Here is a 14256-nt window from a genome sequence, read left to right as displayed (position 1 = left end):
TTCCTGATGTTCTGTGCCTGTTTACCTAAGTACTAAGAGCAGAAATGTGGGTTTTTTTTGTTTGGTTCCCTCAAGGTTTGGGTAAGATTGTAGGGGTCAACATGCAGGAAGGTTACAAAAATCCAGTTAATCACTAAATTTAATAGGAGTTACATATTTTAAAAATTTTTGTTGATGAGGAAAACAGATCATGTTAAAAAAAGGCATGATTCATGTGGAAGCAAGGAGTGATAAAAGTTTGTGGCCTTGAATATCTGAGAGAACAAACCTTTTCAAGTGCTCCCTAAGAGTATCTGGACCCTCAAAAAGCAACATTTCTCTCTGAGCATTATCTGATATGCTGATTCAGTGCAGATCTTACCTTTTCTGGTGAAATGAAAAGCAATTAATTTTCCTATTCTGCAGGCAAGGTCTACAGTAATTTTGGGGGGTTGAGATGTTTTTCACTACAAATCATTTTGATGTTTTGTGATTAATGATTTACTGGAATCCTTCTTACAGATGATTAAATTTGGTGAATTAAGGTTCTAAGTCACCTTGTATCAAGGCTGGTTTCCCATTGTTGCTGTTATTTTTTAAATTATATTAAGGAAGATGTGAAGATCAGAATTCAGCTGTCACATTAATGTACCATTTATTTGGCTGATTGCTCTGTTGTGGATGTCTAGATAATTATATGTAAATCACTGACTTCTTGCTAATGGCCAACTTGAGGGGTTTTTTCCACAAATCTGTCAGTTCTTGAATGTTTCTCCTAAAGTGTGAAGGGGAATTAAAAAAACGTTTTGACATATTGATGCAAATGTAGGCAGAATGTAGAGATGCAAATGCTTAAAGTGTGGTATCTAAACGTGGCTGTTTTCAAACTGCTGCTTTTGAATGGGGAATCAGGCTATGTATTTAAAAACAAAAACTGATGAAATGTAAGTGCCTGAAACTAATCATTGCAATATGATTTAAAATCCTGCTTGTCTTCTGAATATTTTTTCAGTGTCAACAGTAAAAGTCCCCTGAAATGAAAAGGAGCTGCATAATCCCAGTGTCTTTGGAAAGGTCATTACAATGTGGGTGCCTAATACGGAGTTGGAAGCTTAACTTTTTATACAGAGTTGGCAATTTTGGCCTGACTTATTAATAGAAATTTTCCATAGTTTTACATGAGGTAACAAACTCCTTTTGTGCCTGGTGATGAAAAAAAAAATATTTGCATTAAAAAATCCTTGTTTTCTTAAAATCACTGGAGCTAGAAATAGCAATGGTCAAAGCATTAGGGGTGTCCTAAGTGTGGCATATTTAAACCTGTGTGAGCAAGGGCTTGTGTTTATGGATGATTAATACTATTCATACAAAAGACTAGCATCAGCAGTGAAGCTTTCACATGTTATGTGTGAAAAAGCAGTTCAATTTTAAAGAGGCTTTTGAAAGCAGTCTTTGCTCATAACTTTATTGTGCTCAGTTAATTGAACTATTCTTTCTCGTTCAGATACCATTTGGGACTTGGGAAAAACATTTACAGTAAATTTGGATGCTTTTATAAATTCAAGTGAAATACGTTTCAGCCTAAAACTGAGTGAAGTATGCAGGCAAACATAATTATTTCATTCACATGTCAGTAATAGCTTACTTATCCCATATAGAATTTTAAATCTTCAATACTCAATTAATAAGCCTTGGAAAATTGTGCTTAGTCTGTTTTCTTACACTGTTCTTCTTCTGTTTTCTTACACTGTTGACCTGAAGGTTTTTTTGTTTTGAGAAGAACAGCCTCCTGCTAGAATATGTTATAAACTAAATGACAAAGTTATTTAATATATATATATGCCATTCTGTGAAACAGTTTGTATAGCTTTCATAAAGTACTGGAATAAACCTTGATGATGATAATGTTGACTAATAAAGTGCAATTCCAAGCTAAAGAATGGCCAGCTGACTGGAGGGTTTAGATTTTTTGTTTTGTAAGTCATCCTTTGGTTGCTGGATGTATACATGTGCCCATCCCTATGCCTCTGCTGTGCCCTGAGATGAAAACCTAAAACTGATTTTCCTGTTGCTGGATTAGAACTGATAAACCATGAGGAATAGTGGCCACTGTGGATAATAGAAACAACTATTACTGTTGCCTCATACTGCTGAAGAGCAAGGCAGACTGAAACGTTGTGGTTGTGGCTGAGAAGAGCAGTGGTCCCACCAGGATACCCTGGGACCTGGGCTCCAGGACTGGCTCTGGCTGTTTTGTGGAAGGACAAACATTGCACTCTGCTGCAGAATTCATACACATTAAACCAGTCCTGCCAAGGCAGTGCCTTGTATGTGTACTAAATACTCGATGTCATCAGGAATTTTGCTGATGACTAACAGTGTATCAGGGGTTTTTTTGCTTTAGAGTGCTGTTGTGAGGAAAAGCAATTGCATTCACGTCATTAATACACGCTTTTAAAAGCAGGGCTGCAAGAGCAGCTTTCTGAGAAAAGGGAATCTGGTTCTGTTGAAACATGTTTCTCTTTCCACATCAAAATAAAACCCAGCAATTTGCTTGGGCAAACAATGGGACTGGAGAGGGAGCATAGGAGGAGTTCCAGCTTGTTGAGCGTGCAGTGGCCACCTCCCAAGCCGCGCTTGTCACAGCAAACACAGCACCCAGCACACTGAGCCCTGTGCTAGCTTCCAGCAGGACACTGGCTCAGATCCACTGTGCTCTTCCTGGTCTTCAGAGCACCAACAGAATGTGCCTCAACTTTCTCAGAGCCCATCCATCTCTCCCTGAGTCTTGGTGGATTGGAGATCACCAAACCACCAAGGGCCAGAGTAAAATCCATTAGTGCCGTGTGGCCTTTTCTGAAGAGGGTCCGCTCCTGTTCTATTTGTGCACTTGTGTCTTCAGAGCTATGACTGGGTAGGAATTTCCCAGCAAAGAAAACTTTGCTAGAAACTGATGATTTGTGGAAATTGAAGTGTTTTGTGGGAACATAATTCACCAGTTTTTGGTGAAACAGCTGCAGAGTGAAGATAGTGATCCATTCACTTGCCTGCCAACTCATTGGATGGGCTTATGGGGAGTCCAGATTTCAGGAGCACTACAGGGTAGTCATGAGGGTTTCAGACAACATAAGTACTTGAGTCTGCTGTGCTTAAGTTCTCCACAAGATACAGTGACTTCAGATGAAACATTTGATAAGCCTGATAACATGCACACACTAAGAGGCTGGACTGAGACTGCCTTCCTCCCTTTGCTACCTTTGCATGCTTGGCTGGATTTCACTGAAAGACAACAGGGAGAAGCAGAGGTGGTTTATTGTGCTGATAAATTATCACTATCTAGAAGAACTGAAAATTTTGGATATGTGCAGGAAACTCATTTGAGCTCATAGAGCAAGAAACAGGATGGTTAGCTTCAGAAGACTTTGGTATTAAAAAAATGAGATAGCAAGGGAGTTTCACAGAGACTTTTGAAGAAAATAGGTGACCTTGGAGTGATCTTTTGACTCCCCAGGCTGAAGGGGATTGTTTCCCACTTAACCCTCTCTTTTCATGTCTGCCCATGGCAAGTTTTTGGAATTATCTTTCAATGCCACCCCCTTGTTTGCTTCTCACTGTGATGAATTAAAATTGGTTAGAGAAAGAGCAGGAGCTATTCCCTTCCCAAATCTGTGTTCAAACAGCGTCTCTGGTCATGCCAGGTTGTTCAGGGCTTTGTCCATTTTGGTCCTGAAAATGCCCAAGGCAGAGATGGTACAGCCTCTCTGAGCATCCTGTGTCACTGCTTGACTGTGCTTGCTGTGAAAGTTTCTCCTTGCAAGTCTGAACTTCTCCCTCTTCAATTTATGACGATGATCAATCATCCTCCCACTGTGTATCACAGAGAATAGCCTGGTTTCCATCTTCTGTGTTTTAAAATCAAAGACCTATTGTTATTTAATGTGACCCCTTGTGTATCACAGAGCTGTAAATTCCATCCTGCTCCTCCTGGGGGACACCTCTAAGTGGTAAATGTCTCCTCATTTAAGGTGCCTCTTGCTGGCTTTCTTACAAGGCTACTTGGGGCAGCTCAGTACCCTTCTGTTCATCTGCCTTCAGAATTTTCGTGTGACCTTGTATATGGTTGGCTTGAACCAGTGATTTCCTCCCCCTGACATGAGTCATCTCTTCTTCCCTGTGTTTGCCCTCACCTCACTCTCCCTGACTCTCCAAGTCTCTTTGTGTGTAAGTCTCACGTTCCACAGGACCTGCTCCCCACCTGTGGATGCTGCCTCTCAGAGCTGATGGCTGCACCCACATGATTCTGCTTTCTGTTCCTCCCTCTGTCTTCCTCAGCCTCAACTCCCAGCCTAGCTCATCCCACCAGCTCCAGCCCTGCTCTCCTCTTACTCTCTTCCCCCTCCTCTGGGGTAGATCTGAGATTTGGCTCCTTTGCATTCCTGGGCTCAGCAGCAGGATGTTTCTGCTGCAGATTCAAAGCTAACCCCCAACCCCAGAATTTAATTTGTGACTCATGAGTTCTGCCTTTGAGAGCTGCAGATTCACAGGCTGCAGGCACTCCATGTCACATGGGGGTAACCTTCACCAGGGACCAGGCCATGCTGCTTGCCAGAGGGGACATTACCACTTACTGTGTTTTCAGCCTGGAAACCCCTGTGCAGTGCTTCTGTTGTACCATACAAAGCTACACATTGCAGTTTTGAGATCTCCTGCCTGTCAGAGGTCTGCTCCTCGTCTCTATCTGCACTTTGGCTTGGGCAGCCATGCCAGCTTCATTTTCCTAGCAAAGTCACAATAACTTTTTCTTCATCTCCATTTATGAGTAACATGGGGGCTCTGCTTAAGATTCAGAAATTTGTAAGCTAAAAGCATTGGAAAGATGACTTCACTTCATGATCTTCTTCTCAAGAAAAATTATCCTTGGAATACCTGTAAATTATCTGAGGTACTGTGTCTGCTGCTAATAAATATCCTATTTATTCTCATTTTCTACTTTTGAATTTGCACTGCTTGTATCCATTTATATCTCCCAGTGAGTTGCTGTGTTATCCTGAACCTGTAGGAGGGTCAGGCTATTTCCACCAGTTCATACAGCCTCAGTCCAGTGGGGCTGGGTCCCTACATGCCGGAGAAACCAGTAAACCACAGCAATAATTATCTGTGGCAGGAGACATTAATTACACAGGGTTCCTGATTCTCAGCTGCATGTAATGCATTGCCATTTTAATTTCCTGTCCTGCACAGCAGACACCTTGGGCTTTCCTGCTGCTGTGGTTAAGCCACAGTGGTGGAGCTGGGGCCATGAGGGGGTCCCAGGGAGGCAGCAGTGGGGTGCAGTGCTCCAGTTGCCCTGCTGTGACCCCCAGCCTCAGGACAGGGCAGCTTGCCCAAACTGGTTCACCTTGAAACCCAGCAGCTGCCAGGTAAGGCAAGAAGGAAACGCTGAGATAAAACTGTGTTACAGCAGCTATCCTTCCCTCAGCTGTCTTCCTGCTCCTGGATCTAACAGCAAGCCCAGAACTCCTCAGTTCTGCAATGACAAACCAAGCTTGCAGGGATGATTTCTGCCTAGCCAAGAGCACGTGGCAGCCCTGAGAATGTCTGGTTTTCTGTCCACAAGTAATAAGTGGCTGCAGGACAGACCCCTAAGAAGTGATGGGGAGCAAGTTGTCAACCATCCATCCAAACAACAGCCAGGTTTGACACGCTGGTTTTCGATGAAGAGAAATGGAGTTTACCCAGCCCCTTGCTGAGCAGAGGATGCTGCTGCTCCTGCCTTTGGTGACAGCTTCTTCCCCAGCTGCTGCTCCAGTGGCTCCCCCAGCACAGCTACACCAACCCCCGGAGGAGGTATGGCTCCCCAGCACCCCCTTCCCTTTTCCTTGTCAGTGTATGAGCTCTTGTGCCCCCAGGGGAGGTGAGCAGCTTAGCAGCAACACCAAAGCCCTCAGACACAAACTCTGGGGGAAGTGTTTTATAAACATCACACTATTTTTTTACAAAATGTAGTGAGTCTGTAATCAGGAGTAATGAGAGAAGGTGCAGTTCCAGCATGCTGCTAATTAGGCACTAAAAATCTGAGCACAGTTGTCAGCACCTCTATCTCCAGTGGTAATTCAAAACGTGGTATTCCTCCCCTTCCAATTCCCCCCTGATGAATAACTAAAGTGACATTCAGTTATAATCACAAAAAGTTATGGCAAAACCTATTCCCTTTAAGCTGTTGCACATCCAACAGTCTCTGGCAAAGTCAAGAGGGCTCATTCCAATTATTGAGACACAAAAATATATTGCTATCTTTTTTATAAACAGTTAGAGAAAATTGCACTTGTTATTTCCCCACAGCCGATGGCACTAGTGCTGCTTCCTCGCTTGGCTGGAATCCAGCCCCAGCCTGAGCCTGCCATGGCTTGTTTGGGAAATCAGCTCCTGAGCTGTAATTTGTCCCTCCAGCTGGTGCCTGAGCAGTGCTACTGAAGGGATGTGCTAATTACTTTGTATTAATTCAAGCAGAGACAAGCAAACTGCACTTTCTAATTTGTAGGTGGAATTAAGATGTTGGACATTGGTCCTGTCTTTAACAGCCTCTCATGCACACATCCAAGCCATGATCATTCCAGCTTCTCCAGGAGAATGCTGTGGGAAACAGCATCAAATGCCTTACTGAGGTCCAGACAGACAACATCCACAGCCTCTCCCTCATCTACTAAGCTTGTCACAGAAGAAGATGAGGTTGATTGAGCACAACCTGCCTTTTGCAAACCCATGCTGGCTGGGTGTGGTCCCCTCATTGTCCTGCACGTGCTGCATGGTGTCACCAACCTGCTCCGTGACCTTTTCTGGCACCAAGGACAGGCTGACAGGCCTGTAGTTCCCTGAATCCTTCTTCCAGCCCTTCTTAGAGATGGGCATCACATTTTCTGACCTTCAGTCAACTGGAACATCCCCACTGAGCTAGGACTGCTAGTAAACCATAGAACTGTAGAATGGATTGGGTTGGAAAGCACCATAAACATCAACTAGTTTTAACCTCCCCGCCATGGGTAGGGACATCTTCTACTACACTAGATTCCTCCAAACTTCATCCAGCCTGGTCTTGAACACTTTTGGGGGTGGAGCATCCACAGTTTCTCTGGGGAAACCTGTTCCAGAGCCTTATTGTTGCCATCTTATTGCAGAGGCTCCATACTGCTGTCTCCTCATTGCAAAAGTTCCATACCTTCTTGGTGTTTCTCATGGGCAGCTCCTCAGGGTAATGACTCTTTCTTCTTCACAAAGCAGCCAACTGACTCCAGTTCCCCTCTCACCCAGCCACCCCATTCTTTTATAGCACTCTTCTTCTCATTGGTTACAGCTGTGGCCTGTTAAAGTCAGGCCTGTTCCTAATCTTTGATAATTGGCCCAGCTGCAACTCCTTAGGGGTAAGATTACTTTCTACACTATCTTTATTTTCTTATATTCTATCCCCCTACACCTTATCACTCTCACAGTAAAGTATTTCTTCCTAATATTTAATTTAAACCTATTCTCTGATGGAAAGTGGCTTGATGAACACTTGAGCCAGGTCTCTTGGTACTCTTGGATGAATCCTCTCCAGCCCCATAGACTTGTGTCTAAATGGTGTAGTAGGTGAGGATAACTAAACATTTCCCTTTGGAATCTGAGGGCTTCACTCTGCTCCCCATCCCTGTCTTCCATCTCAGGGGTGAGCCCTGTAAACTCCTTTAGGCAGGCCATGTTGCAAAGGCTGCAGGATGTATTTATTACTCAGATCTTGCAGGAAGAGAAAGTGACTGCTTTTCTTTAGAAAATCCTCACTTTTCTAGATCGCTCCCTCGTCTTTCAAAAATCCCTAAATAGAATTTAGTATAAAAACCCTGATAGTTGGCATTCCTGTTCCTAGTAACAGGTTGCATTAGCTGGGACATCCAAGGGAGTGTGGCTGTTCATCATCCTTGCTCGTGGTTCCCCTGTGCACTGCCAGGGGCTCAGGACCCTCTCCCCTTGTGGCTTCTGCTTCCAACAATGCCATGGGGCAGAAGGACATTTCCCAAAGCTTTGAAGGCTGGGAAACTGGAGGTGAAGTTGTTTACTTCTTCACCTGACATTTCCATAGAAGTAACAATGAAATCCAGCAGTGGCATACAGCTGGCAGGAGGTGCTGAACCTGGAGTCTGGTGAGACAAGCTGATGGGTCACTTTAGCTTCAGAGAGGAGTGGGTTTGTGCTCTCAGCCCCCAGAGATGTGCTGAGTTCCAGCTGCTGCCCCAGGGGGTCCCACAGGATCCTCTCCTCATCCTCCACACCCAGTGACTCCTTGATGCAAGGCAGATTTCCTCATCTGAGAGCCCATGCTGTGGAAAAGCCTTCCCCCAGTTTTGTGCCTTACCCACAGCCTTCCCCCTGTGCTCTTTCTCCAGCAACTTCTGAACCAAACCCATGCCTGACTCAGGAGTCTCAAAGGTCATTGTTAGGTTAATGCACAAACACCAGAGCATAATGTCCAAAAAGGAGACAGAGGAGTCCTTTAACTTTATTCAAATAAAGGGAGAGGCCATGGGGCATTCCCCTGGGGTCTCTCAATTTTTTGGAGGACGCAGCTTCCCTTTTTATCCCAATTTCCCAGCCACATTTCCCTTCTCTCTTTCCCCATTGGCTGAGGTACTTGAGAGGTTCCTGATACACCTGATACTGAAGATTTCCCTCTAATGTATAACCCTCCCTTCTAATTTTTAATTGATATGGAATTTAGGAGTTTTTCTTCTCCATTGTTTCTTTCATCTTTCAATGTCTAATTTAATTTATCAGCAAACTTAAAGTTTATTTGCAAAGGCAAATATCTTTTTCCATTCATCAATCAGTGGAATCCTTCCCATTGTTTCTTTTATCTCCCAGTGCTAGTTTTATCTACCAGCAGACCCACAGCTTGTTTGTAAAGACAAATCCACTATTCCTCTCATCATCAAGTTTCTCCAAGCTTCATGCATGGTGTTGGATTGGTAAAGGAGGAGACCCAAATAATTATTTCTACTAGTTGTCTCTTCTAAACTTTTCATAACAGGTTTTCTTGAGGTATTTTCATTCTTGAGGAGTGAAAACCATCTCTAAGAGCTGAAGAGGAAAAAAATAAGCTCCCTGCCAAGTGTCAGTGACTTTACCCAAATCCCAGGGGTGTCTCCTTCACACCACTGCACTCCCAAGCTTCTTAGAGTTCAGGTTTTTATAACAGCACTGCTCCTGTACTAAGGGGACCATGTATTTTTGTAGGCTGAATCTCATTTTTTTTCCATCTTAGTTTGTATTTTTAAAAGGATTCTTCTTCCAATATCTCTATCAAAACACACACCAGGGCTCATTTCTCCTAACTATTTATAGTCCTTCACTACATTTGAAGTTTCCTTTAGGGGCCCTCAAAGCTTGGCACAAGGAGGCTGGCCAGGGGTGGGGCAGGGTTAAGTCATGGCAGAATGTTTTAATTCCACGGATGACAGGAAAGTATTAACCCCAGTATCAGTGCCTTAGCTCTGGTCAACGTGCTTTGCAGCGCTTACCTGGCGTGTAACTCTCTTAAGAAACATCCTAAACTAGGGCACATTTTTGGTATAAGCAAAAATACCCCAGGAGTTTGCCACTGCCTCTGCTGTGGCCGCTGTCCTTGAAATTTAAAGATAGCTGTGCAGGGAGCATCCCGCCCGCCCCGGGGCTGTGCTGCCCTGCTCCAGCTCTGCACAAAGCCAGAGCCGGCTCAGCCGAATCCTCCGAGCTCGGCAGCGTTTGCATTTCTGTAGGTGCTCGTCTAAGCCCTTAAATAGCCCTTGCTGCTTTGAGGCTAGACACAGGTACTGAAGTCCCGCAAATATTTCAGCTGTCATCAAAGGCAAGAAAGAACTTGAGTAGGCAGCGGCTTATTTTTAGAGCTGATGATACACCCATGGAAAAGATATTGTGGTTGTGTTGTGAATATCCTTCCACTTAATAAGAATTATTCACCCACTCTGCCATGGTTTGCTTGTCTGGAGTAGGCAGTGATTTGGAGTTTCAGTCACAAATCCTCACTCTCAGTTTCTGAGGATCTCTCCCAGCAAGGTCTGCTCCAGCCATGTTGGGGACAGAGATGCTGTCAGCCCTCCAGTGTGTCTGAAAAGGCAGGGAAAGCCAAGTGGTCTGTCATCTTGCTGTTATCAGCAGCAAGGAGGGGCACCTGGTGAGCAGAGTGTGGGGACTGGGGCTCTTCCCCTCTCCCCAAGCAGCTGAGGGTTGCATGCTGCTTGCTGTTAGGAAAACACTCCATCCCTCTCTTCTTTAACCCTGGAAATTATAACCTGTTCTTCTGGCAAGTGCTTCTAGAAAATCTCTGGGCAGCAAGGTGAGAGTGTCCCTAGCAGAGAGGCACGCTGGCATCATGATGGCTCAGGTCCATGTGGTTAACCAGTCTCTTGGATAATTAATGGATGTTTTTGAGATTGGTAGATCCTAAAGATGATTCTATTATTCAAGCTAGTAATACTAGAGAGAAGGTGGGAAGAGGCCTCTGGGCTGTGATGAGCAGTGGGTGTACATGGAGCTGCAATGAGCAGGGGGTGTATGGGTAGCACAGCAGCTGCCAGCCGTGTTTTCCCACGTTAGTTAGAGCCTCTCTGAGAATCAGGTTGCTCTGAAAATGCTAAAACCTGCTTGCAAGCAGTCCTAACAGTGATACTGAAACTTGAACAGAGATCAGCTTGATCTGGAATGAGATTAAAAGTCCCTGGGTTTGGATATGAAGAAGGCCTCCATCTCCAAGTCCCTTGCTCTCTGCAGCATTTTCTGCTGACTTGCTCAATGCAGCTCTCTCTCAGATGGCAAGACTCTGGTTTTTAAGTTGTTTGCCTGCTCTGTCTATGCTACCATGTAGAGTGTTTTATTCCAGTGGAGGATGAAAGATAGAAAGGGAGAGATGCTGCAAGTCTGCATTGCAAGTGCCTCAGTCACTTAGCAGACCTTTCAGTGAATTCCTCTCACCTCACATGAAACATTCTTATTTAAGGTATGTAACGTGAGGTATGTAATTAAAGAATGAGAGGCCTGGCAGTGCAGCAGTGAGCCCCTGTGGGAGGGCAGGAGGTGCTGCCTGCAGCCACAGAAGCCCTGAGGAGCTCAATGCTGGGCAGCTGGGGACAGCCATGGGTGGATCTGTTTGGCATCTTCCTTCTGCAGAGCCCCAGCTGCCCAGGATTCAGTAGCCAAGCTCTCATCTGGACAAGGATGTTCATGTCCTCAGCAGACAGGGCAGTGCTAACGTGCCCTTCTGGGAGGTCAACCAGAATTTCCCCAAAGACACAGCCAGACCCAGCCTGGGTCCTGAAACAGCACATTTATTTTAAGACAAGTAAAAGATTGAGTAAGACCTACAGGAAGGTTTCTGAAATGCTTTTTATTTTTTTAAATCCAAGTCTATAGGAAGCAAAGATGTTACATTGCAACACTCACACTGGGCTGTTTGATTTAGTAGGTCAGGTTGAGCACAAATGTAATTTCGTTTGATTTAGTAGGTCAGGTTGAGCAAAAATGTAATTTTGTCTGTCCCTCCTCTGCCTGTTGTCCTCAGATATAGGCCAACTTTGTTTTAGATACAGTCTAATGGTAAAAGATCTGATTTCCAAGGGCCCAACCTAGCTGTGCCACCTGCTGCCTCCAGCAAAGTTCAGGAGCTCCTGGGTGTGTGAAGAACCAGAGTGCCAGCACATTGCACACACAGCCTTTCCCCTGCAGGTCTGCAAGGGCCTGGAATCAGCTGTGATGTGAGATCCACACAGAGCAAAGGTTCAGCCAGTTCAGTGATTGGTTCAGGGCTGTCCTTTGTTCTCCTCCTCTGCCTGTGGTGCTGCACTAAAGGGTATGAAAGGTGTAGGAGTGCTCATCCATGTGCGGCTGCTTGGAATGGGAGTGGGAAGGGAAGGAGCAGCTGGCTCTGCTGGTGTGGGTGCTGTGAGAGGCAGTCGTGGGCCTTTGGGGTTATTTCTGGTGGGGATTGCAGAATAACTTGGAGAAACAGCATGTGAGCACTAGGGCCTGTCTGCTCAGTACACGTGCTTGCTGGGCTCCCTTAATCACCTCTCTTGTGTCTTTTCCATGAAAGGCTGTTGGGAGATTGGAGAGGCTCTTCTTGGGAAAAAACTGCAACTGGCAAGAGGAAAGAGAGAAGAGGGGCATTAAAACGTGACCTCACAGGTGGAATATCTTTCTACATCCAGAGGAGCAGCAGAAAGACAGGAGGTCTTCTTGCTAGCTCTCTACAGAGCCCTTCAGCACCCCCTGCCTCTCTAGGGGAGTGACTTCAGCAGCACTGACTCAGAACCGAGTGTTTGCTTCTCCAAGTCAAGAGATAAACACGAAGGGTTTTGTTGATGTTGTCCACAAGGGGGGTATGGACAGCACAGCAAGAATGGGACAATAATTCTTGCTACACAAATTTGCTGCTGGATCAGGGTTGGAGATTTTACAGGGTGCCAGAAGGGTGCAAAAACATAAATGCTCTGGCCTAGGAGGGTGGGGGCTCTGGCAAGCCAGACACAGCTCATGTGTGAGAATTCAGGACATCCCTGTGGCTGTCCTGGATTGCCAGAACCCCTGCCAGGGGGCTCAGAGACCCTGGCACAGAGCCCAAGACACCTGTGATTTTGATTATGACCCCTGGAGCAAATTACCAACCTTATATGAGGATCTGCAAGCCATGAAATTATAAGTAGAATAATAATTAGTTTGTCATGGGGTGAAAAATAGATTTTTTTTGAGGTTTTTAGAATGGGGGTTTGGGGGGGTAAGATGGCGGGATCTGGGCGTGTCCAGCTTTTCTCCTTCTTCTACTTGGCCTCCATCTTCTGCTGTGATGCTGGAACTTTTGGATTGGTTTAAAGTAGAAGCTCACGGTCTAACATAGGTGATAGGAAAATAATTGTAAACATTGTATACATAGTTTTTAGTAGAAAGACATAACACTGCCTCGGGGGCAGGCAGAGTGCCTTGGACTGTCTTGTTGAGCAGACCTGGGCAGGCCAGGAGAAAGAATTTTATAGATAAAAAACAATAAACAACCTTGAGACCAAGAAATGAAGAGCTCTGACTCCTTCTTCAACCACTGGCCTGGGAAAAGAGACTCGCTGATGTTTCTCGGGGTCACTCTGACCAGCTAAAGCCCCGAGACTCGTGGGCAGACAAAGCTTTTTGCTGCAAGACTTTTGCCAAGCAGCTGTGCTTCTCCTGTCCACCTGACTAGCAACATGCTCCTGTCTGGCTCCCTTTCACAGAATCACAGAATATTCTGAGTTGGAGGGCACCCCTGAGGATCATTGAGTCTAAATGTAAAAGTGCATGGCCCATATGGAGATCAAACTTGCAACCTTGGCATTATTAACACCATGCTCCCAACAACTGAGCTGATCTCAGGGTCTTTCTTCCCACCAGCTCCTGTGGGGTCCTGACCTGCCTGTTGGGATTGCATTAGTTCAGCCATAAATACAATAGCACTGCTATTTATTTCAATTAACCTGTTTTCTGATTAGAGCAATCAAGCCAGCAGTCACACACAGAAAGTGGCTCAACATATTTTTTTCAGGGGCTAATGCTGCCAGCTGAGGTCCCACAGGAACCTGGGATCCAAGTGTTCAGATGCCTGGGCTTGCTCCTTCCCTGGTCCTGTGTCCACTGCAGATGCTTCCTGCCACACAGCTGAGTCAGCATGTCAGTGCCATCAGCTCTGGGACAGCAATGAAGTAAAGCTCTTTGCAGTAGTATCACTGTCTTCTTTTGCAATCTGTAGTGTTCAGGATAGCACCCACTCAGCTCCTGCACTGAAAATGGAGTGACAGTAGATAGGATCATAGAAAGGATTGGTTGAAAGCTCACTTAGTCCAGGACAGGCTACACCTCCCACTAGACCAAGTTGATTAAAGCCATATCCAGCCTGGCCATGAACACTTCCAGGAATGGGGCATCCACAGCATCTCTGGGCAAGCTGAACCAGTGCTTCACCACCCTCACAGTACAGAATTTCTTCTTAACATCCAATTTAAACCTCTCCTCTTTCAGTTTAAAACCAATCCCCTTGTCCTGTCACTGCAGGCTGTTGTAAAGCATTACGTTGCCGTCGCCATCTGCTGTGTGTGGTATGTGGGTACAGGGCTGTGGTCCTTCTTGTGCACTCCCCAAAATCTGTCCCTGCCTGCAGCTCAGGTGGGGAAGGACCAGGAGGTGGTGGCTGGGAGCTGTGGCAGCTCCTGCCTGTACTCCCCCCGTGGGTGC

This window comes from Molothrus aeneus, chromosome 2 (genome assembly GCF_037042795.1).
Source record: "Molothrus aeneus isolate 106 chromosome 2, BPBGC_Maene_1.0, whole genome shotgun sequence".
In the NCBI taxonomy this organism is placed as follows: Eukaryota; Metazoa; Chordata; class Aves; order Passeriformes; family Icteridae; genus Molothrus; species Molothrus aeneus.
This window is presented reverse-complemented; position numbering follows the sequence as displayed.